The sequence below is a fragment of the Mesocricetus auratus genome, unplaced genomic scaffold (assembly GCF_017639785.1).
Source record: "Mesocricetus auratus isolate SY011 unplaced genomic scaffold, BCM_Maur_2.0 Super-Scaffold_100006, whole genome shotgun sequence".
NCBI classification, from domain to species: Eukaryota; Metazoa; Chordata; class Mammalia; order Rodentia; family Cricetidae; genus Mesocricetus; species Mesocricetus auratus.
Window position 1 is genome coordinate 28,216,368 of NW_024429190.1, and position 24,893 is coordinate 28,241,260.

A 24,893-nucleotide genomic window follows, 5' to 3' on the forward strand; every position below is an offset into this window, starting at 1 on the left:
TGATCTATTGAGGTCAGGAAAGCAAAGGGGAACTGAGAGATTGACCTCAAAGGCTGAGCAGCAATAAATCTATGAGGGTGTATTGGAAAGGGGTACCAAGTTAGCGGTACCAGGTTAAATCTCCAGGCTTTCGCCCAACACAAAGGTCAGGAAAGAAAGGGGAACCTGAGAGATCACCTTCAGTTGGAGGGTGGATTGAGTAAATCTTAAGGCTTTTGCCTGAGGGATCATCCTCAGTTGGAGGATGGATTGAAAATGGGTGAATTGAAAATTGGTAATAGTTAGTAAATGAGGTACTGGTATTAAGTGAAGGAAAAGGAAAAGGTAAAAGTATATAGAATGGAAAATACACAGAGAGTCTGGATACTGTGTGCTGTTATGTTGTCTTTGAATTGTTTAATTGCTAAGAAAGGAACAAAAACTGCTAAAAGACATTTGATTATCAATGATGCTAAATTAATCCAACATATATTTTGAAAATGTGTTGACTTCTAAATTTAAATATAATGACATGTTACTTGGGAAAAGAATTTCTGCTTTTTTTCCCCACAGAAAATAGAAAGCTGTGGGTTCCTTCCAGACTAGTATGGTTTGATGAAGCAAGACCACCTGAAGCAGTGACCCAGGTGATCCAACATCTAAAACAGCTGAGATGATGCAGCCTTGCAGACCACAAAAACAAGGACTTCAACAGGTTTCTGTTTTTTTTTTTTTTTGTCATGATCTCCCTGGTATTTCAGTGTCCCTTAACAGCAGGAAGTAGTTTGGAAAGGACGACACCCACATTCCCAAATATTGTTTATAAATGTTTGTTTTCATTTATACAGGGTTGGTTATTGATATGAATTTAAGGTAAATTTTGTAAATCATCTCTAAAAAATTTTGGCCAAAAGCCTGGCCTTTCCACCCTGCATCTACAGAATTACAAGGAGTGGGATGGTTGTAGCCCCTGAGTGTGGGTCAGAACTTCTTAAATGGAGGGATGATGAGTGGCATACAGTACTTTTTCAACCTTTTGTTTTAATTCAAGGATTGGCTGGAGTTGTTCTGTCATAGAGATTTCAATTAAGGAAGTTTCATTTCAACAAATTAATCATGACCTAGGGAAAAAGGATGACGGAAAGATGTATGTATGTTCTGAATGTATGATGTGGCCACACTGGTATATATGAAATGTGATTGTGAATGCGTGAATGTGAACTGCTTAAGTTGCCTTGGATATAATTAAAAGGATACTTAAGTTGCTTTGGAGATAGTTAAAAAGCTACCTAAATTGCTTTGGATATAGCCAAAAGGAGCATCCAGCCAGTCAATGTCTTAACAGGAAAGGTTGACGATTTGAGTCCTCAGAGCCAGTCAGTGCAAAAATAGCAAAAGCCTACAACATGGCCTGAGAGCCAAAGGAATCTGTATGGAAGATTCTATAGAGTAGCAAACAGTTCAAATAAAATTTCAAAAAATAAAAAAGGGGTAGATGTTGGGGCCTAACCCCCACAGGGTCTCTGAGTTGTTTGTCAGCTGATAGCTACAGGTGCATCCTGTTTTCTAGTCCTGGCTTACTGCCCCCACATTGCCCTACTGACATCAACATCTAGCATGAGGAAAACATGCTCTCTTCCACCTGGGATTTTTCCACTGTGCTGTAAACCTGTATATATAAGACTGCTCCTTCCTACAGAGACCTTTTAGCACTTGCAATGAAGACACACACACACACACACACACACACACACACTCCTGGCAATAAAGGTAGCACATGCATTTTCTTAGTACAAACAGATGGATGTCTGGTCTTTCGTTTCCTGATACCTTGGACTTGCATGTGGTGCAGGCGCTGCACATATGAATCCCTGACCAGGAGGGCTTTAGCATTTCTTAAAGACATAGGCTAGTGTCATTGTCTTTTATTACTAACCATGATAAAAAAGGTAAGTGCCTATTGTTGAAGATACCAGGGTATAGGACATAGAAAAACCAATCTCAAACTGAGCAAAACGGTCCTCCCATTTGCAATGCCATGGGGTATTATTTAGGTTCTGGAGAAAACAAGACATTAATTATCTTCACAGCATTGGACCCTGGATGCTGCAACATTGATCTACTGGGCAAGACATGCATACTGGTGCAATACTTGCATGACTGTTACAAAGGAAACATTGCTTTCTTATTAGATTTGAGGTGTGCTCCACAGGGCAGAATATAATGCCTGGTATTGTTATCTTGGTCAAATCCCAATCCTTTGGAGATTATATGTCCTAGGGTCAAATCTGCTGTTATTTTATAAATTGCCATGTTATCAAGTTGTCTTCCGAATATTTATGCTTATTCCCATAGACTTGTGCTGCTTTCAACCTTGGCTAAAGAAGTTCTTTCTTAAGTGGAGAGTATTCAGTGGAGAGATGCATGACTGGCTAGAGTGTTGACAATAAGAGATTGGGTATTCAGGCCTAATGAAATATATTTTTTCACAATTCTACCACTCCATGCAACCCTGACCTCACAGTAGCTGTGGTTACCTTTACAAGACCAATACAATATGAAGCCATGCAAAAATTTAGTATAGATGAGGTAGATCATCTCCAGGTCTATCCCTTCCCAAAGATGTTGGCATTGGTAGTTGTTTGTGGAAGGGAGACTCATTACTTATTTGAGACCTATCCACGAGTAGGTTTCCCATGCTCCAGTAGATAGAACCACATCTATACACATATGGGTAGCTGTAGTCAGACTTGATAGGTCATAAAAAAGACAAGTTGGGAGGGACCATGTTAATGGGAATATTGGGAATGTTAGGGGGAAGAAATGAAGAGGGGTTATCATATTTCATCATATAAATATACCAAATTCTTAAAGATAAAGAAAAGGAAAGATTCTTAAGAAAGTATGTAATGTATTAACATCATATAATGGGAAGAACTAAAAGTAGCCCAGAAAAGGATGCTAGGCATTGGTTGGCAAATTGACCTTAGTCTGAGATTTTCAGAGAAACTCAGATGGAAAGAGAGTGGTTTCATCTTTCTTTTCACTCATTTAAGTCAATGAGTGTTCCAGTCCGTGAATCCTGGCATAGAGGGATGTAGCAAAAGTAGCTTCATAAGGTAGTTGTGGATTAGTGGCCTGATTTGTGCTGTGTTCTTACATATGCCAATACAAATAAATGCCATGCTTCAGACTCAAAAAAGGGGAAAATGTCAAGTAGAAAGATTCCAACTTTGTGCAGATATGTGTATGCCTTTTTAAATAACATGTAAGTGCAATTTCTTCAACCTACAATACTTCCTTTTGTATTACTGTTAAAATGCATAGGTTTCTAAGGATCTGATTCAAGCATTCCTGTATACTTTCTGGAGCCTACCCAAACTGTCCCGAAGGTAATTCTATGCAATAGTGGTTCTCAACCTGTGGGTCAAAACCCCCTTGGGGGGTCAAGTATCAGACAGATATCCTGCGAACAGATACTTGCATTACAATTCATAACAGTGGTAAAGCTACAGTCATGAAGTAGCAAAAAAATAACTTTATAGTTGGAGGTCACCACAACATGAAGAACTGTAATAAAGAGTTGCAACATTGGGTAGGTTGGGAACCATTGAGAATGACATAATAACTTGTTCATATTTGATGTCTCCCTTGTGGGTTCTTTAAAAGCAGGATCAGCCTTACACATCTCAACATCCTGCGGTTCTAATGGCTACCCTACCCTGGAGTCGTGATGATTTGGTGAATGGATAACCAGTGAATGACTTGTTGCTGATGATGTTAGAGTTCCCATTGTTCTGGAGTTGTGTGAACTTAAGCTTCTCCCTAGAGAGGAACCTTTCAGATTGTGGTCTCTGGGATGTCAGTTGACCTAAAATGTCTTCTTTAGAACCACTGTGTTCTCTTTCATTGTTCTGAGAAATACAGCATAAGCAGAAGTGGAGGAGAGTTTAATCAGCTTAGCTGAGCTCTCTTCAATCACAGCCTGATCTTGCAGAGACCCAGTGACCTTTCCAGTAGTGAGGAACAAAACAATGCATTAACCTTCCAACCTATGTACCATGAAGCAAGTCTGACTATACTACCCATGAGGGACAGTTTCTCCTGCTGTCACTGACTTGCAGATGCCACATCTGAGACAAAAAGCCTCACTCTGGAGGGTCAGTGTAATTGAATTAAGTTGTACGACATGGTGAGAATCTCATGTGATATTCAAAAGGAATAATACTGCACGTGTCTGCCTGTGGGCTCACTTCTCTTCCAGACTGGCTAGTATTTCATCATGGTGTTGACCTGCCAAAGGGCTTTTCTTGTTTCAAGGCACCTGGTAGACTCCAGAAAAGATCCTTGAAGTAAGCAGAAATTGCCAGCATATACTAGGTTTTCAAAGCAGCACCACTGAATGCAATCAACTCTGACTCCTGGGTGAGTACTTTCCTGGGAGCACAGCAGAATTCTGCAAGGTCACCTTTGAGTAAGTGCTAACTGGGAATATGCATTCTGGAAGAGTCTAACACTTCCTGAAGTTGACTAAATCCCTGGTATGCACCAGGAGATAGAGAAAATGTCCTCACAACAATCCCCCAAATGAAGTATGGCTGTCCATGTGTCACATAGTGTGGAGACTGGTTCTCACAGAGTTAAAAGAATACATGGCCAGCTTTCCAACTGAAGAAAAGACAGGGACCTGATTTATAACTTTTCCACACTCTCTCATTTGCTCCTAAAAGAAATAACAGTGATAAAAATAATGACAAGCTCTGGCCATCTGTGTACTGCCAATGTCTATTAACAATACCCATTTCCTAGATCCCACCTTTCTGTTCATCAGTTGCTATCTTAATTCTGATCCTTACTTGTATGGAATGAGCTGTGTCACCTGGATCCACAGGCTAAAGACCCAGTGTCTTTTGTGGTTTGGCTGAGCCCATCATCAGTTTTCATGTTCCTCATAATGCTGACGTGAAAGGATGGTGGGACTCTTAAAAAATAGGGCTAATAGAATATTATCATGCCCCATCCCTCTTGTTTCTTTGGTTTTATGCTCACCACATGCCCAGGTCATTTCATGTGCTCTCTTCAGGGTGCATTAGTCATGATATAATACAGTAATGGGACCCACATCAGAGCTGACATCCTGCTATTTATACTTTCATACTCTGAAACTACTGAAGAAAATTGATTTCATCGTAAACTACCCAAATGAATAAAGGAAATGGACTGATATACCAGCTGTATGACAGGATATGATGACAATCAGGATCATAAAATGTCATAATAGTGGGGCCTTATTCCAACATCCAAAAGCGGTGGGTATGTAAGAGGACAAGAAAGGACAACTGAGACCTGCTTGCAAAGGAAAATCTTCATGGAGACCCAACAAAAAGACAGAGAAACACTGCTTCTCTGACTTTGGATTTACAGTCTTCAGACTCTTAAGGAAGTAACTGTTATTGAACACATTCAGTCTGTAGTATTCTCTCATCCAACAAGATTCAGGGGAGACACAAACTAACCAAAGTATGTCTTATTGCCAAGGTTTCCCAGTGGTTTCTGGCAAGTTTTCTGGGCCAATCTCATCATTTAATTTTCACAACATTCCTCAAGAGTAGAATTATCAACTTCATTTTTCAAATGAAAAAAATGAATGGTAAGTTATGCTACTGAGATTAAAGACAAATTGCTAGTTAGAAATCCAACAAATAGATGTCTCTAATACCTGACCATCCAAGTATTTAGAATGTAATGCTGAGTTTTTTTTAAATAATATAGTCACCACTATTTACAGAACTGCTACTTAAGCCTGGTAGTATGATATTTCATTTAAATACTGGTATTAATTCAGCAAGATACCCACTATGGCCTTTGTTTAGAAGGTACAAAACTGGGGCCCACAAAGTTCAAATGGCTTTTTCAAGGCCATATTACATCTGTGAATCAGTCCTTGCCTTTTTGTCACCAATGATCATGAGTTCAGGCAACCTGAAGTCAGCAGCTGTTTTGAGAGATAATCACAATGGACTCTGAAATCTTAGGAGACAAGAGGTGCCTCCGTTAATCACCAGTCAAAATGTGCCAAAGTGCAGTGTGGAAATTTTCAGGTAGCAAAGGATGCCCTGCCAATGAGAAACACGAGGGAGGTAGGTCCAGAGGAAATAAGATCTCAGGACTAAGAAAGATAAAGTGGACATATTTTAGAGTGCTTGTTTGTTTGAAACAAAAACAGAGGACTCAAATGGGGCCCTGACCTCTAGTGTATCCCAAGGCCCTTGTAAACTAGAAAAACTAATGCATCTTGTCAAGGATCTGCTCTAACAGATTTAAAGACAACAAATTTCCAAGATACCCTCAAGCTCCATGGCTGTCTCTTTCCATCCCCTGCTCTTAGATTTAAGTCTCTAAAGGCCAAAATTGTCCTGTATTTGAGTCAACAGGTTCCCCAGGCCATGACACAATTGGACTAGAAACTGGAATTTAAATTACTGGGGAACAACAGGATGAGTTTTAAAGTAGACATTCTTCTAAAAACTTTTCTAAAGATAGTGTAGAAGTCTATTATAGTCCAACATAATTATTTGTTTGACCCTACCTGAAGCCTCCATCTTCCTGGATATAACTGTAAAAGAACATGTTTTACAGTTTTACAGATCTCATTACAAATGACTGTGAGCCACCATTGGTTGCTGGGAATAGAAATCAGGTTTTCTGGAAGAGCAGCAAGTACTCTTATCCAGTGAGCTATCCAGTCTGAGCACAACATTTCTAATACAGCAATCAAAGCTTCCTTTAGAGAATGGTGTTGCATGTTGTTGAAGTTGTTTCTGGACTCAAGCTACACTCACACAAAAGAGTTCTTCCCTAGTGTGTTATATGCTCCTTTTTAATAATTTTATTTTTAAATGTACTTATTGTATGAGTATATGTGGTGGTTATGGTGAGATTGACATATATCAGAGTGCATGTGTGGAGGTCAGATAATAACTTGTTGGAGTCTGTTGTCCTATTCCAATATGTGGGTTTTGGCAATTGGATTTAGGTTTCAGGCTTAAAGACAGACACCCTTACTAGTGAGTCTATCTTTCTAGGTGCTAGTCCTCTGATTTCATTAGACCAATGGCCTGTCACTCATACAGCATTAATTTTGAGATATGAAAGTGACTAGTTATTGATGGGAGAGAGACAGGCAGGCAGACAGACAGACACAGAGACAAAACACAGAGACATGGAGAGACATGAAGACACAGAGAGAAAAACTATGTGAAGTATTCCAGTGATTTATAGCAATACCCCCTAAATTTTTATTACTAATGTGTACTTTTTATTAAACTGATCTGATAATAAAATAATCAGTATGGGAATAATGGCATTATAATCTTCAATAGTTTCTGGTGATATTTTTTCTGTTACTAAATGAGAATAAGCTTGGGCAAGAGGTAAGTACTGATCGGGTTACACACAGTTTGATCAAGGCCTCATCTCTATGCCACACTATGAAGAAGGTTTTTCACCATCACATTGGAAACTGTCCCCAGAGTCTCTAGAATGAAGGGGCGATTGATTTGTGTCTTCATTTTTGATTTGAGTTCAAATGTCCAAATCTGACACATTGGCCCAAGGTAAAGCTGTCTGGAGAATAACATACAAATCTATTTTCCTGCCAACAACATAACTCCTTTCCCTCTTTCATTGCTACTTCAAAGACTTGCACAGACATAGGGTGAACACCCACATACCCAGTTTTCTATTCCTCAGTCCTCCTCTTGCTCTCAAATATTGTCCTGAGAATTAGTAGTACCAGGGATTATGGAACTAACTTAACTATACACTGTGCTATTGACAATGATGGAAGAGCATCTGTCACAAATTACTTGTTTCTTATTCCTGTTTTCACATTTGACATCTATGGGCAAAGTTCAAACCGGGACCAGGCCTTGTAAGCATATTTTTCGAGTGTTTGACAATGTTAATTTTTTTATGTCAAGAAGGTGATGACCTGGGAAACCTCTTGACTCTGTCTATAAAATTCTTCATCTATCCACCTACTAAGAGCTATTTTGAAGTGTACATGTGAGTATGGCAGTAATTAATTCTAAGCTGATGATGCATAGATAAACCATAAAAAAGAACACCATTAAACCTTCAGAAATACGGAATGATTCCAAGATCTCTACATACTACAGACCACACTGAGCATTAGAAACTCTGATATGTTTTACTCTGAAAGTATTTTTTTAACTATAGAAGTGAGTGTATTTTAAGACCAAAATAAGACATAGCACTTTAATTAGTACATTATTCTATTTTATACTCATGTATTGCATGGAAAATGAGAAGTACCTTGAAAATGGAAAATTATTTTGAGCATCTCTGTTAGATGTATTCGTTGGCAATGGCATAACAATTCCCATTCTAGGGGAACTTCAATTGCTTTGCAATTTCATGATTGAATTCAATCACTACAAAATGTAACAGCCTGGAGGTGAGCTGCCAGAGCAATTCCTCACAGCATGTCTGAATGGATTGTCTTTCACATATTTGTAAACACAAATAACTTTCTCACAAGATTAGATTTATTTAAAGTCACCTAATTAGATTGCTCTTTATCAGCATTAAGAATATCATTATCAGAGCAGATTATGATGGACTATTATGACAGCTATTACTTCTTTGGTGATAGTTCACAAATGATTTTTTTGAAGATGAAGGAAGTAAAAGGAATATTGCCAGATATTACACTTGCAGACATAATAGGCACTGGAGCTGATAAGAGGGAGGGGAAGGAAACTGATTGTAATTGAATTTATCTGTAAAGATAGAACAGAAAAAATTGATATTCTAATCAGAAAAGGAAAAATGCTGAGTGATTATAGTCAATGATAAATTTTTTCAAAAGTAAGGAGACAGAGAGAGATGAGGAAAGATGACCTTCATTAGTTCAATCTGTTAAAAGTGCCAAAATGGAAGCTATGGGGTGTTCAGCTCTAAGTAGGACACCTTCTTATTCTGGAGTCAAAAAAGAGGGGACAGAATGATTTTTTTGTGTATTTATTTGTATATTCACTCATATGTATTTGTAATAACAACAGTTAAGAAGCAGAAGGTTCTGATTTTTGGTGGTGAAAGGCATGGGAGGTTAGGAAGGAGGGACAAATGAGGTAATTATATTCTTTTTTTTTTTTTGGTTTTTCAAGACAGAATTTCTCCGTGGCTTTGGAGGCTGTCCTGGAACTAGCTCTTGTAGACCTGAATGGTCTCGAACTCACAGAGATCCATCTGCCTCTGCCTTCTGAGTGCTGGGATCAAAGGTGTGTGCTCTCTCCTGCATGTTAGAGGGGGAATTTGAAGCAGAGCATGATTTAGCAGAATAATAGTAGTAGGTTCTCTCCTAGAGCCTATAAACTGACTAGCCACTGTTCTTGGCCTGATAATGTTGCCAGATATGGGTCTCATTTGTAGAAAGGTTCAATCACAAACATGTTGTTTACTCCCATGATTTCTTGCCACACTTGGTTTAATGGAAATGTCTGGTTAAGCCATTTTTCACAGAAGCTCTCAAAGTTCGCAGATGGTTGAGGTTGAGGCTTATTTCTCTCCCCTGGTAGCATGTACTACATCTCCAAGCAGTATCCAGGTGAGTACCAGCTGAATCTCTCTATATTTCTCTACAGTATGTTTTCAGCAGGAATGCCATACTGTCATGTTAAGGAAGGAAACAAAAACCAATTGCAATAGCCTGCACTGTTTAGGGGTCTCCAAGGAGATAACTTTTTCTTGGAACTTGATGCTTATTTGTTAGTTTGTGGTATCTAGTGGGAGCATTGTCACCGTCTTATAAGGTAACTCCATTTTAAATCTTCCTTTTTTTGCTTTTATTGATATTTTTGTGGATGCCACATCATGCATTCCAATCCTACTTATTTCCCTGTCCCCTTGAATCTGCCCTATGATCTTGAAATGTCACCCTAAAGGGTAATGAGTGTGATGGAATTAGCCCTGCCCTACACCAAGTACAGTATGCAGGAGAGTGGGTTCTGCATCCTACTAGGGCAGCTCAGCTCACCTGACCCTGCTGTCAGAGACATATATAAGCCATCCCTGAGGACAGCGGAAGAGAAAAGCTGACACCTGCCCCTTTAATAATCTCACTATAGCAAACAGAGAGAGGGCCTTGCACCTTGCTTTGGCAAGTAAACCTGTCCCTGGCCATATGAGTGAGGGTGACCTGAATCTGAGGGCCCAAGAGCAGAACTAGACCTGCTCCTTTCTGTAGATTGTGTTGGATGAACTAGCCGAGGCCATGCTGGAGAGCTCATCTGAGTAGTAACAATGAGGGAAAGCTAGCAAGCTGATCAACCCAGCTACCACTCAGGCCCAGAAACAGGGCTACAAGTTGGCCTAACCCAACATCCACCAAATCTATGAACTGTTGGAACATGTGAAGGGGATGAACCTACTGATCCAAAACATCAGGATCTCCATGACACTGGAAAATGACAGGATGTCAGGGAGGATCTCCAATGAGGTCCTCAGCGGTGTGACAGAAATCTGAGGCCAGACCAAAGCCAGAGCCAGGCCAAAGACTCGTGGCAATGAATACTTGTAAGTAAAGATCAATGGTCTAAGGGTAAAGTGAATGTCTCAAAGGGCCACACTACAGCTTTCACAAGATTCTTCATTCTTTTTCTTTTTCTTTTCTTTCCTTTCCTTTTTCTTTCTTTCTTTCTTTTACTTTGTTGTTTGTTTGTGTTGCTTTGTTTGTTTGGGTTTCTCAGAATGATTCTTAAGGGTCAGAAGAAGTTGTTGCCTTTAGATAAACTATTTACTGTCCATGACAACACTGTTGCACATAGCAACTCTGAGCAGCTAGAACTGCATGCACAAAACTTGCATAAGACAAAGCCACACAAGTTCCAGGCATAGAAGGGGAGAGGGACTCAAAAAGTCTCCTCTTACCTAAAGACCTGCTGATAATTGACAGCTGCTAAGAGAGAGCCTTTTTTTCTTCTGGTATGAGGACTCAACGAGGCTGTCCATGACCTTTAAGATGGTCTCACAGCCACCCACATACTGAAACATGACGTGGATTCAGTGGATATTGAGAGGAGTGTACAAAGAGAGGGAGACAGGAAGGGAGAGAGAAACAGAACATGAACTCAGGAGGGTAAGTAATAGGGAGGAATGGGGAGGACTTGGAGAAGAGAGAATGGGAGATACGTTTTATCAAAACATATTCCATGTGTGTACAGAATTCTCAAAAATGTTAAAGTGCTTTTTTGAGAAAGCAGTTTATCTTTAGTTGTGATAGACTTTCTTCTGGTTGCCCTAAAAATCTAATAATGCCCAAACCAACCTTACATAATTTTGCTGTGTGTAATCAATTTAATTTGATTAACTTATAAACTTCTAATATCATTATATTGATGGTGCATTCCAGATTTATGTATGAAGACATTGAAAAGGAGAAAGAACTAAACTGATCAACAATAGTGAAGTTTCCGAGGTTCATGGAATTAATTATTCTGCTGTTCTCTCCTCCAAAGAGGAATGATGAGTGATAACCAAACAAATGCACCCTAGTAAGAATCACAAAATTAGTAGCAATGGTCTCAGTCTCTAAGCAGAAAATAGAATGACTTTGGAAGTGAAAGTGGCTTGGAATCAACCCTTATACTTGTGATTTTATATTTAAGCACAGAGCCTTACCTTCAAGTATTGTCAAAAGCTATTGGGCGCCATCTCTGACAGTACCGGGATTAGAGCCTCATTAACTTGAGTGTTACTGTAGCCATCTGCCAACTAGAAGTCATACAATCTGTTAGCAGTAAGGATATCTTTATTTAGTGGAGGGATTATATGAGCAATGGGGGGTTAAGATCTTGACTAGAAAACCCACAGAGACAGTTGACCTGAGCTTGTGGAAGCTCATTGATTCTGCATGGATATCTAGGGAGCTGGCATGGGACCTACCCAGGCCCTCTGCTTCTGGATGACAGTTGTGTAGCTTTGGTCTTTTGTGGGACTCCTAGCTGTGGGAGTAGAACCTTTCTAAGATGCATGAGGTGGAGCTTTAGCATCTATTCCTAATGGTGGGTTTCCTTGTTCAGCACTGAAGCAGAGGGGGAGGAGCTTGGTCCTGCCTCAACTTGATATGCCATGCTTTGTTGATTCCCATGGGAGACCTTATCCCATCTGAATGGAGACAGAGGAGTGGATGGGATTGGGTAGAAGGGAAGTTGGGGGAAGGAACAGGAGGAGAGGAGGGAGGGGAAACTGGTTGATACCTACATGAAATCAGGAGGTTTTTGAAAATCATTGATATAGGTTTAGGATATGACTTTGTTTATTATGCTTTGTTTTAATTCATCATTTTTAAAATTTATTTGACATACCAACCAGGGGGGCTCAGGCTAGAAAGTCCATAAGTGCCTTTTTTTTTGTGGTTTTACGAGACAGGGTTTCTCTGTATTGTTTTGGAGGCTGTCGGTCCAGCCCAGCATCGAACTCACAAAGATCCGCCTGCCTCTGCCTCCCGAGTGCTGGGATTAAAGGCATGCGCCACCACCAAACAAAATTACTTAATTTTCATTGTTACATTTAAGCATTGTAGTTATTCTAAATATTATTGTCTTGACGTGAAAAAGTCAATGCTGGAAGGAATGATCTAAATGGTGAAGGACACAGAAATGGAAAATACAAATAAAGTTAATAATTATCTCCTAAAATTCTGACCCTGAAATTAAGAACTGGCATTATATTGCCTGAAAACAAAGAGAAGAACACAATGTTGCAGAACCCTAAAGGTGTATTATAGGAAATAACCAGAAAACATTGGTCCTTAATGTCTAGAAAAAGACTTTCTTCTACTCATTTTATTCCAAAAGATAGTAGGAAGATGTTGAATTTTTGAAGAATGCTAATTTAAAATGTACATATACAAGACTTGTAAGAAAGAACCACAGAGAAAATTTATGTTTTAAAAATATAGTTGCTGGTTCAGTAGGTATTTTTGAGTTAAAGGTAGCCAGAAATTGATGCAATCTATTGCCTGGAAAAGTAAGAAAATCCCCTTGGAATTTGCTTATAAGGAAGTTTGGCTGAGGTTAGTAGGGGTAATGGCTTGAGCTGTAGTAGTTGATGTTTTGTAGTTGAATCAGTCATAGCCATTAACATTATAATGCCATGCTTATCCATCATACCTATATTTGGAATGAAATAATAAATAATTTGAGGATCAATATATTTCTTGTATTCCTTCTATGTTTTAGCTAGTTTTCCTGGTCAGAAAATGTAAGATTGTCTAATCCAAACATAAACTAGAAATTCAACATGTGACCAGGATAAAACTTTACAAAACTGTGTGTCGTTGCTCCCTCATATGCTTAATGACATAAGATTTACACAAATAGTCCTTAGAGATCTGGCAACTTCTTCAACATAGTAACTAGAACCATACCTTCACTACATCTAGGATATTATGCAGTTATCACAGAAATTCTATTTTTTTCCCTGGATATTTTTCTTGGTTTTATAACTGAAGAAACTATTTAAACTTTCCTAGCTTCACCTTTTAAAAAATCTATAAAATGGGGATAATACTTATGTTAGCTTCATAAAGTTGTTTTGAAAGAATATTTGAGTTACTGGCAGATATTAATTAATCAATAAATGACATCAGTCATGACTGTCCTTGCCTACTTACTAGGCATTTACCTGAGTGGGTACTACGGAACATCTGATTTCTGACTTTTCTTAGCTGTGTGATTCCAGTAGAGTAACTAGTCTCTTGTGAACACATTTGCCCACTGTTGGCAGGAGGTTGAAATGAGATGATGTTTGTCAATCATCTTCAGCTGTGCCTTAGAAAGATGCTATGAATAAGCAAATCATAGTCCCTGACATTTTCCATTAGACACTTGATCATGACATGACTGCTTCATTTGTAGATTTATTCTTAGCAGCTGGGAAAACAACAGCCACCTGGTAGATTTTGATACACATTTTATCAAATGACCAAATGACCTGGCCTTGAGTTCTGTCAGTGATGCTATGTAGTGCTTGTATATTTTTAGGGCAATTCACTTAAATTTGAAAATATTGAGTGTTTAATCCAAATAATGGTGATGGTGACAATTGAATAGTAACTGAAATTCAGTAGATTTAAAGATTTAAAGATTTTGCACAGTTCATGGTGCATCTTAGGTATCCAAACATGCTTTCTACTGGTATAACATGATTTTGACATTGAAACTTCTAACAGCTACTAATTTAAAGCATTAATTGCTATAAATTGCAATTGAGGTAAATTAAGAATGTTTTTAATTACCTACAGAATTCTCAGTAGACATGTTTGCTTCAAAAAAGATTCAGGAATCTAACTATATAATATAACATAGAATTGTTTTTCCAGCTACAGTTTCAAATGGAAATGTTTATGCTGGAAGTTAAATAAGGATTTCCCTGCTAGCTCATCTTCATAATTTGTCTCATCTTCTTCTTTTGTTATAATGAAACTTTGCAGGCAAAGTTGGACGAGTGCTTCTGAAAAGGAAGGTTGAGCATAAACCATTTTACTCTAAATCACTTGGAAAGAATGCAATTTGAAAGTAAGAAGCTTTGCTTTAAACCTACAATTGAAGCAGATAATGTAGCCATAGTTTGTATTTTATACACCTGGTGGAGTGGAAAATTGAGTCTGTTTGAAGTATTAGGTTCCCATTTCAGTGCCTAAAGAAAGTCAGCAAAAACTAGCCTTATTGACCAGACTCTTATTTAGGTTGAATATTACTTCTTAGGTCAATGTGAATGGAATATAGGTGAGTAAAAACTTTTGTTAGTTTTACTGGTAAACAGCATCATAGTACTAGTAGAATAATGATTGTGGAGAACTGGATTCAATTTTTTTTTATTTTGCAGTTTAAATTTAGATAAGAAACAAGGTTGCTTCACAAGTCAGTCAGTTCCAGGTCCCTCTCCCTTTCCCTCCCCTCCTCCCGTGCCCTCCCCCAACCCCCTCCCCCGTTATCCCCTCATTCCCCCAGGGAGGGTGAGGCCCTCCATGGGAGTATCCATAGTCTGTTATTTCATATAGGGCAGGTCCTAGACCCTTCCCCAAGAGTTCAGGGTGAGAGTGCACCTCACATTGTTCTATGGGAGTCCAAAGTCCGTATGTATACTTGGGATGGGTACTGATCTGCTGCCCAAGGCTCAATAGATTACCTAGGCCTCCTCACTGACACCCAGATTCAGGGGGTCTTGATCAGTCCCATGCTGGATTCCCAGGCTGATGCCTGGGATTCAAGAGTTAACCTTTGTCTGGTCAGCTGTTTCTGGGGGTTAAACCAGCCCAGTCTTAATCCCTTTGATCATCAGTCCTCCCTCTCTGTTACTGGATTTCTTGAGTTCAGCTCAATACTTAACCAAGGGAATCTGCCTCTTCTTCGATCAGCCACTAAATGAAGTTTCTGTTTCCCAGACTCTCTGGCCATAGGATTGTAGGCTGGCACTCCCCAGATCTATGTCTAAAATCCATATATGAGAGAGTACATGCCATGTTTCCCTTTTTGTGACTGGGTTACCTCACTCAGGATGGTTTCTTCTAGTGTCATCCATTTGCCTGCGAATCTCATGATTCCATTACTTTTTTCTGCTGAATAGTACTCAATTTAAAGATTATTTTCATTGTATTTCTATAGGTTTTTAAAATCACTTATCAGGACAACAAATTTAATTCAAATTAACAGTCACAAAAAGTAGGAAACAAAAATATTCATCAGACAGGCAACTTAAAAAGATAAAGAAAGAAAGAAGAAAGAAAGAAATAGAAAGAGAATGTTACACTAATTAACACTAAAGTCTATTTCAGGCTTGCTTGATGAATTTTCAAGCATTACTGATTTTCTTAGGACATCTTAAACCTAATCCTAACCCTAACCCTAACCCTAACCCTAACCACTCTCTTGAACACAAATTCCTTCTGTGTTTCTTATCTTGGTTAATTCCACCATTGTACTTTGGTCAACTGTCTTTTCTATATTCACTTAGCAACATTAATTGTTTCCAGTATACCAGATTGGCATCTTCACAGGCCACTTGAAGTTTCCTTCAGCCTTCTACCACTGTTACCTCTTTGTTAGACCTGGCATCTCTTGCAGGTAGTACAGTCCAGGGTGTATTCATTGAACTCTGATATTACAATGTTAATATTCTTTAACTTTAATTAATTATGAGATTTCTAGTTAATAGCTTAATTTCTATTTTCAGTTTAGTTTTCTCTTTTAAGTTGGAATATAACTGTGTCTATCTCAGAGTCTTACAGTTAATAATAATAGTAATTGTCCTGTAGCTCTATAGTGCTATAAACTCAATAAAAGGTGGTCGGCGATACCACCTCTTGTATAGACTTTTAGAGCAGCTTCCTGGATGAGTTTTCTGCTGTCTTTTCTTTCCTCTCCTTCTTTTCTTGCCCCCTACCAGATTATGTGAAGTTTCATCTCTTCTGCACCTGCTTTAGCTCCTCTGATGACTGATGTGATCATGCTTCTCCAAAGGGCTCTGCAGACACATTAACATCTATACAATACACCTGACCTGAGTTTATTCAATCTTATATAAGTGACTGTAGCAGTTGTGATCATGTAGTGATAGTAGAGTAACTCCACTCACATAAAAGTCAGATACACTGGTAACCTTCTGACCATGCGCAAAGAATATTTATCATTATAAAGTCCATATTGTAGATTAAGACATCATAAATTTTGTGTAGCTCATCAGTCATAAAACTGAACAAAATCAGCTAACACACGTTATGATGCTTCTCAGAGCTGATTCCTTTTAGTGCCTCTTAGACCAGTTTATTTATACTTATTGTTCCTGATTGATCTAGACTTGGGTGTTTATTCCAGTGGAGTGGCAGTTTTCAGATATTTTGCTCTGTAGCTTCCCTTTCATTTGGTACTATCATCTTTTAGTGTTCCATAACCCTGCTACCATGAAATGAAATAAACTACCTATCCATAGTAACAGCTGTTCTGTTGCCTGATTCTGGCTGACTTTTATCAAAACCAGTTTGATTTAATAAAGTCTCTTTGTAGATATACAGTGAAACAGGACAAATAATGTTCTACATTTTCCTATTGGTCTTTAGACCACTAAACACCTATGCATACCTATGTGAGTTGGGGTAAGCCAATTAAACTTAATCTCTCTCCCTTTCTCTTTCTCTGTTATTTTAGAAAAAGGAAATAATGACGTTGGGATTTTTATAAGAATTTTATGAAAATGAAATGAGCTATTTAGAAGAAAGGAAAACCTGTAAAAGGCCAAAACAAGGCAGAAGACATATATCATTACCAACATACATCACCAATAGGTAAATAATAGTGCCAATTGTCTTTACATCTGAGCTTAAATGCACTTCTGATATTTCTTATATGACATCTCATGGGTGCTCATCTACTACAAAAAACATAATTTCACATAGTTCTAAGACATCCATGATTGGCCTTAACCAGAAAGAAGAAACGTTACCTCTGTGGCTTCTGTGACCCTGATGAAAGAAGACCTGGTAATAGTCTCCACCTTTTAAAAATAGTATCACCGAAAGAGAAAACATTCATTTAAGGATCCATCACAACATCTCCAGGTAAACCGATTTTATGAGCTTGTATGAAGAAAGTGGAGGAAGATCTTGTTTTCCTAAAGTTGACTTTGCTTGTTAAAATATTGAACACAGCTGGAGGACAGGTAAAGTGCCTAGGCCCTGTTGTTGAGGGTGTGATCAAACAAGGTTATTTGTCTCCTGTGCCTCAATTTCCTGTTCTGTAGAATAAGGTCCAGCTTGGATGATTATGCATATTTTAGTAAGATAAGTTGAGCTGTGTGAACTTAGATTGGATATACAAAGTAAGTTTAGTATCTGGGAATTCAATCATAATAATTATACAGTTCATGAATACAATGAAATGCCCCTCCCACCCCCCAAAAAAAAAACCCGCTAAAAATAAAGTTTACAGCTTTTCCTGGATCATTCCTAAGAGTTTCCATCAATTTTCCTATCTGCCTAGCTTGGAGGTTTTAGTCAAATTCACCAAGGAAGATATACCATGAATTAGTTACTTGTCACAAGGTAAACTTTAATAAAGTTTCCTAAGGCTTACTGTTATGTTACTAATTGGCACCATGTTGGCAGTTAAGTCTTCCTTTTGAAAAAACTCTAACAACAAAAGTTCTGGTGAATTCTTTGCCAACGTGGGCATGTGAATTCTACCATGAATAATATGCCACCAGGAAAAAAAAGACCTACTTAAACCTTAAGCTGTATTTAACACCAAAAATCTTGTTGTAGTTAGGAAATCATGCCTTGTAACTATTCATGACATTATGCTTGTGACTGCATTATCAGTTATGAGTAGTCTAGTCTAATGATGACCCTGTCCCATCTATTCTGTTGTATTTCAAGTCAACAAAAACTCTGAACCAAAACATTAATTTAGCAAATAAATGGTTTGGTCGAATGAGAACACTGAGACATTCCTAAGTGGATGTTATTGTAACCCCAATTTAAATAAAAATGTGCATAAATATAAATACACATATAATCAAGTATTTAATGCTTCCTCTTTTGTAAGAGTTCCTGGCTATTATCAGTAAGTTCCCTTTTAGCTATTATAACATCATTTGAATGAAAAGAAAAATCACTGCTACATTTTAGAGATAAAGTGAATGATTCAGCCATTCATTTAGGAGATACAGTCACAGACTCTACCCATATTTTGTTTTGGAAGAAAAAGCAATTTTGCATTCTTATTTGTGCTGCTGTTAGGAATTTCTTGATTTTAAGCCACATGTGACATGGTTTATCATACTCCTTAATTATGTAAACATGCATCCATCAACAAGCATTATGTGCTAGTTGTCGTTTATGAAGTAAGAATGTATATGAAAAATTGTGTGACTGATTTTGAGAATTGCACTGGTTCTGAAGGTAGCATCTCAGGGATCTACAAATGTACAGAATTTAGTTGATAGTATCTGTTCATGTTCCCCTGGTTCTATCCTCTACCAATTATTGGTACTTTCAGTGGAGAACCTGAATTTTATCAGCAATATTATGTACTGAAGAATTTGATGTTCTGGCTTCTCATTGGGTTTAGCCAATAGGAAGCAATAAAATAGAGTCAGAGAGGAGAAGAGGACAGAGATGAAGAGTAAAATCTATATTCCTGTAAGCAGAAGTTCAGACTCAGTGATTTCCCAGATTTCTTCTTAATTTGAAGAACTATGAAAAAAGCAACTGTGGTGGAAATTGAAGAGTCCTTCTCAGCAGATGCCAGAAATGATGAATATAGTTCTGACTGAAAACTGATGAAAACATAGGCTTTGAGTCGGAAACCTATAAGTATGTGTGAAAAGTAATTACCCTTCGTAGGTCATATTAGTCAGGCTACAACTTGTCATTTATTTATTCCAATGGTGCTTTGCTTCGTCCACTAAGTGTTTCATGTGAACTACTTAATTTAATTCTGTGATAATAATAATACATTTTAAGATGGTAACAGAAAGCCTTATGTATCTCCAATTTGCTATGCTCATTTTCTCCTCTCATTCACATCAGTTTCTTCTTTCAGACTCTCATATATTATTTCATCAGTGAGGTGTGTCCTGACCCAGCCCATATATCTACGTAGCTAACATCCACTTTTAAATATGGTACCACACTTTTCTTCTTTTACAATACTCATCAGGATAGGATTGTCTTTGTTTTCATGTTATTTCTACTTTCCCAAATAAGTTTCATGAGAGATGTAACCTAGAAAAAATGTCCTTCTCTTCGAGAATATCATGCATGTTTCACATGATCTCTTTAAATAAAACAAAGACTATATTGTAGAATAAAGACTAAATAAGGAAAATGTGGGGTCAAAATAGTTCAGGAATTTGTTTAGTAACAAGCACAACAGGAATCCAATATGTGTCAGGAAGGTGCCTCCGTTTACCTTTTTCAGTTATTCTTGGAAGAATATAGGGGACCCAACCAGTGCCTTAGCACAAGATATAAAGAAGTGAGTTTACATCTGAGATAGAAAATTGAAGTAGCTCAATAACCTGTAGGATGGTGGGTGGAGAAATGAAAATGGAGAGGAGAGAACAGAAAGTAGGTAGCTGGTGATGCCAGACAAGTGACAGGAGAATCCGGACTACCACTGAGAGAGGCGATTGGTCTACTACACTTGGTTGTGTTTCATCAGTAACCTGGGGTGGGCTCTCAAAGATCAGTGGAAAATTGGGCAGTTAGGGGACAGTTCAAAAACTTGAACCACATAATCCATAATATATTAGGCAGATGTTTCTAGCCTCTATTTATCTTGTTTCATTTCTCACTCTTGTTCAGCAGTTGTTAACACCAGGCAGAACTCTACATCGTAAGTTAATGCTCACTAGATTACATCAATTTCCGATTTTCAACTACCCGTGGATGGATTGAGTGGAGAAGGACATAGACCATTGCTTGGATTGATTACTTGTTTCTCTTCAAAAGTAGACATTGCTTTCCAAAACCCTTCTAAGATAGTTAGAATTTTGTACTTTGGTTTGACAGTTTTCTCAACCATCAAAGTTGAGACATGTGCTTAAAACATTATTTTCGAGTATTACATTTTATTAAATATTTATATTCAAGAAATTGGAAACATGGTCTTTCATAAACTCTTTCCCATGAGCTACTTCTTTTAATGCTCTAATGTGCAGCACACATAGTAGAAATAATATTTCAAGTCTGCACTGAGTATGTGACTAAAGTGATAGAGTGGGCAATGGAGAGGGTGGTGTCGAAGAACAGGCAGTGATAATGGACGAGAAGCAAGCTCCCTGTGTCTTGATCTCAGGGTAGGTGCACTAAGTGGGGAGATCAGACAGGTGTCTTCCCATGATCCTTCAAGTTTTAAGGTTTCTAATTGTGGGCTCAAAGTGCTTCATGGCTTAGCCAAAGCTTTGCTTTCCTACAGGAAGCTAACTCTCACACACACCACATTGGAAGTCTCATGATATCACATATAGAACACTCCCTCTGCCTCTCAGAGGTCACGCATGCCTTGAACCCCTCAGGTCAGTCAAGACTCATCTTCAGTTTCTCTAAGCCCAGTCAGGGTATGGTCATACATTTCCTCTAGGAGCCTAGAGGCCTCTGCTTATCTGCTGTTTGTTTGCTCTACCAACTTCTCACTCCATATTCACATGATATATTTTTACATTGTACACAATTGCTAGTTTCTGTTCCACAGAAGGGAGCTAATATGATTTCTTGGCTAACAGTGTGTTGTAGTTTGAAAGAAAATGGCCCCCCAAAAAGAGTGAGACTATTAGAAGGTGTGGCCTTATTGGAGGAAGTGTGTCACTGTGGGGGCAGACTTTGAAGTCTATTTTGCTCAAGCTTCTCTTAGTGCTACAGTCAGTTGACTTTCTGTTGCCTGCCTGTCAAGATGTAAGAACTCAGAGCTCTATTAGCACATCTGCCTGCATGTTGTCATGCTCCCTGCCATGATAATGGACGGAACTTCTGAAACTCTAAGTGAGCCACCCCAATTAAATGCTTTATTATATGAGTTGCATGGTCGTGATGTCTCTTCACAGCAATAAAAACCACAGCAATAAAATCCTTACTGAGACACATAGTAATAGGATTCATTGTCCTCCTTTCCAATTAAGCTATTCCTACCTGATGGCTTTTCTTGTTAGATTTGGATACTTGAAAATGGTTGCTGCTGGGTAGAGACTTTCACATCTGAAGATGTTCAGGGTCCATAATCATGTTATTCATCTAGCATGATGTAAGCTACAGTCTAGTTTTTAATAATTGGTATACATTAATTGCATATATTCCTGGGGTTTTACAAAAATCTTCTTTCAATTATAAAATGTATATATTTAATATGCACATGTATTTTAAGCATATTTGTATATATCTTATGTATGTGACTTTCTGCATCATTATGAAATCTAGTGTTCACAAATGAAAGTAGACATTAAATATTTATCTTTCTGAATCTAATCTTATATATGATAATTTCATAGTATAGCCATTTCAATAAGTTATAATGAATAAATTTGTTTATTATACTTGAGTATAACTCTATTATTAATTTGATATTTTCTCCATTCATCTGTTGATATACATCTAAATTGATATCATAACTTGGCTATTCTGAATAATGCTATAATACACAGGGATGTACAGGTATCCCTATTGTATATTGACTTAGAATCCTTTAGTTATTTGCCCAAGAGTGAGTTAGCTGAGTCACAGGCTAATTCTGCTTGTGGACTTTTGAGATATCTTCACATGTTTTCCTTAGTGGTGGGGTACATTTACATTACTGTTAGTGTATATATAGGGCTTTCTCCTCATCATAAATTTTGGCTATTCATTTTTTTATAATAACCATCCTGAAAGGCATGGAATCAAGTCTTAATGTAATTTTTATTTCCCTAATGTATGAGTATGATGAATTTACCAAATATAAGATTTTGGTTATTTTCATTCTTTGTGTTTAGAATTTTCTTTTCTGCTAGACTGTAACTTCAAGAAACATCCTTTTGTAGTAGGTCAGAGTTAAAATGATTTGCTTTTGCTAGATATTTCATGCAGGGAAAATGCTAGCAGAATCTGACAGTTTTGTTCTTCACTAAGCAAATACAGAGACTCATTTGACACTTGCATTTTACTTGTATATATGGTATGAATGGCTGCATTTTCACCAGATGTCAGGTAACTTGGCAATTTTGATGCCACTTTGGAAGGAGAAAAGCAATAGCTCCAATTGCCAGCCATTATCTGACAAGCAGTGCTAAACTCTGCAGCTTCAGCCTCATATCAGATTAAAGCTGTTCATTCCTCTATATTACAGCCTTGTGGGTTGCTGCTGACATGTTACATCTTACTGGTGAACTGCTGTGTTGTATGTAAGTATATATGCATGTAAGTGTACAATAAGAGAAATAAAATGGTGTGCCAGTCTGCACATGGAATTTCTACCATGAAAAAAATAATTTCTTTATTGTTGTACAAAATCTGGTTGAGCAGACCTCTGTGTGTTTTGGAATTTTCTCTGTGTTTTGAAATGCAGTTTATTGCAAATGTGATACAGCATCATCCAAAATAATTTTTGCATTTTAGTTCTAGGATTTTTGACTCAATACACTTTTTTTGAGGTTCCTTCCAGGTTTCTCCATTTCTGTTGTGGAGCATGATAGTATTTACATTTTAAATTACCAGTGGAATCATTGGTTTCTACAAAATGATATGACAGTTTGTAAAGAAGGTAGGTGGAGATACTGTCTCTTGACACACAGCTTAGGTATTTCTCCTCTTTTTTTGATGCTCTGTTTTCTTAGTATGAAAATTCACTTTCTCTTATCTGATTCTAGGAGTTATTTGATGCTTGGAAATACTGTAATGTAAATACTTTTTTATGTTCACTCCTTGTAAATTCACAGGGTCAGTGGCAAGTTTTAAATTCTATCCACTAATCTTCCTTAACTTTTTGTTGCATCTATCTATCTATCTATCTATCTATCTATCTATCTATCTATTTTGAGAAACAATCATTTTATATTTAGTATTGTATAAAATTAACCAATGTTTTATCTTTAGGAGTTCTCTATCTCTAATCCACAAGGATGCCATATAATTGTCAAGAAAGGGATGGCAGATCAGTGCGTTATTTAGTCTCATGTATCAACCTGGCTAAGCCAAAATGCCCAATTGTTTAATCAAATCCCGATCTAAGTGTTGGTATGGAGGTAGTGTACAAAAGTGGTGATGGTTACAATTGGTAGACTACAAGTAAAGGGCAGGTTATTCTGGATAAAGTGGGTGAGTCTCATGCAGCCAGTTAAGATGTTAAACAAAGCCAAGGCTTCCTCAGGAAGAATCCTGATTCTTTTCCACAGCGTCAAATGCTGCCTAACTTTGCAGCCCATCCATCACCACAGTCCCATAAGCCAAAAATAATTTTATATATGTGTATGTGTTTAGACATAAATATGCACATAGGAATATACATATATAATGTGTAAGTATGTGCATCTCTATGTATGTGCTTATGGTTCTGTTTTTGTATTGGTTCTGATTTTCTAGAAAACCTTAACCCATGTGGGCAGAGGATAAACAAAGGAAAAGAAAGTCATGAAATTGCAATAGAAATTGAGTACAATAGTAAAGATATTTCTTTATGTATATATCTATATCATATAATCTAGCAATCTCTCTGTACAGTAAATGAAATTGATATGTTAAAGAGGCACCTGTACTTACATGCTCATTGTAGAACTTTTCACTGTAGTCAAGAAAAAGAATTAACCTACTAGATAACTATTACTAGATAAACGTGTATATTCAATGTGATTCATCTATACAGAGGAACACCATTCAGCCTGGAAACGAATAAATTGTCCTATGTGATAACATCGGTGGAACCACATATGGAATATGTGGAATAAGTGGAATATGCCAGGCACAGAATGACAAACACTGCATGGTTTCTCTCCTGTATAGAATTTTCAGAAGTTTATTTCATAGAATTTGAGAGTATGATAGTGTGTACCAGGTACTAAGACTCACAGGTGGGAACAAGGGATGAGGACAGTTACCAAGTTATAGTTTATAAGGATTCTGTTATGTATCAGAATGGCCACTGGTGACTGTAATATGTCATTTATCTAAGAAAAGCCAGACATAGGGGTTTGGATATTTTCTGCAACAATGAAAAGATGAATGTTTGGGAATGTGGAAATGTTTATCTATCTAAACGTTATGCAGGATATACATGGATCAAAACACTACATGGTGCTCCACAAATATGGACTGTTTATGTTGCAACTAGGAAAAAAAAGGAAATAAGCAAAGTAATACAGCTTAA

General features: G+C 37.6%; 1 protein-coding gene across 5 annotated transcripts in view; it reads right to left on the reverse strand.

Moving 5' to 3' along the window:
* Nucleotides 1-24,893, reverse strand: part of Kcnip4 (potassium voltage-gated channel interacting protein 4) — a 1,120,502-nt gene that overhangs the window by 111,498 nt on the left and 984,111 nt on the right. The window lies entirely within an intron of this gene.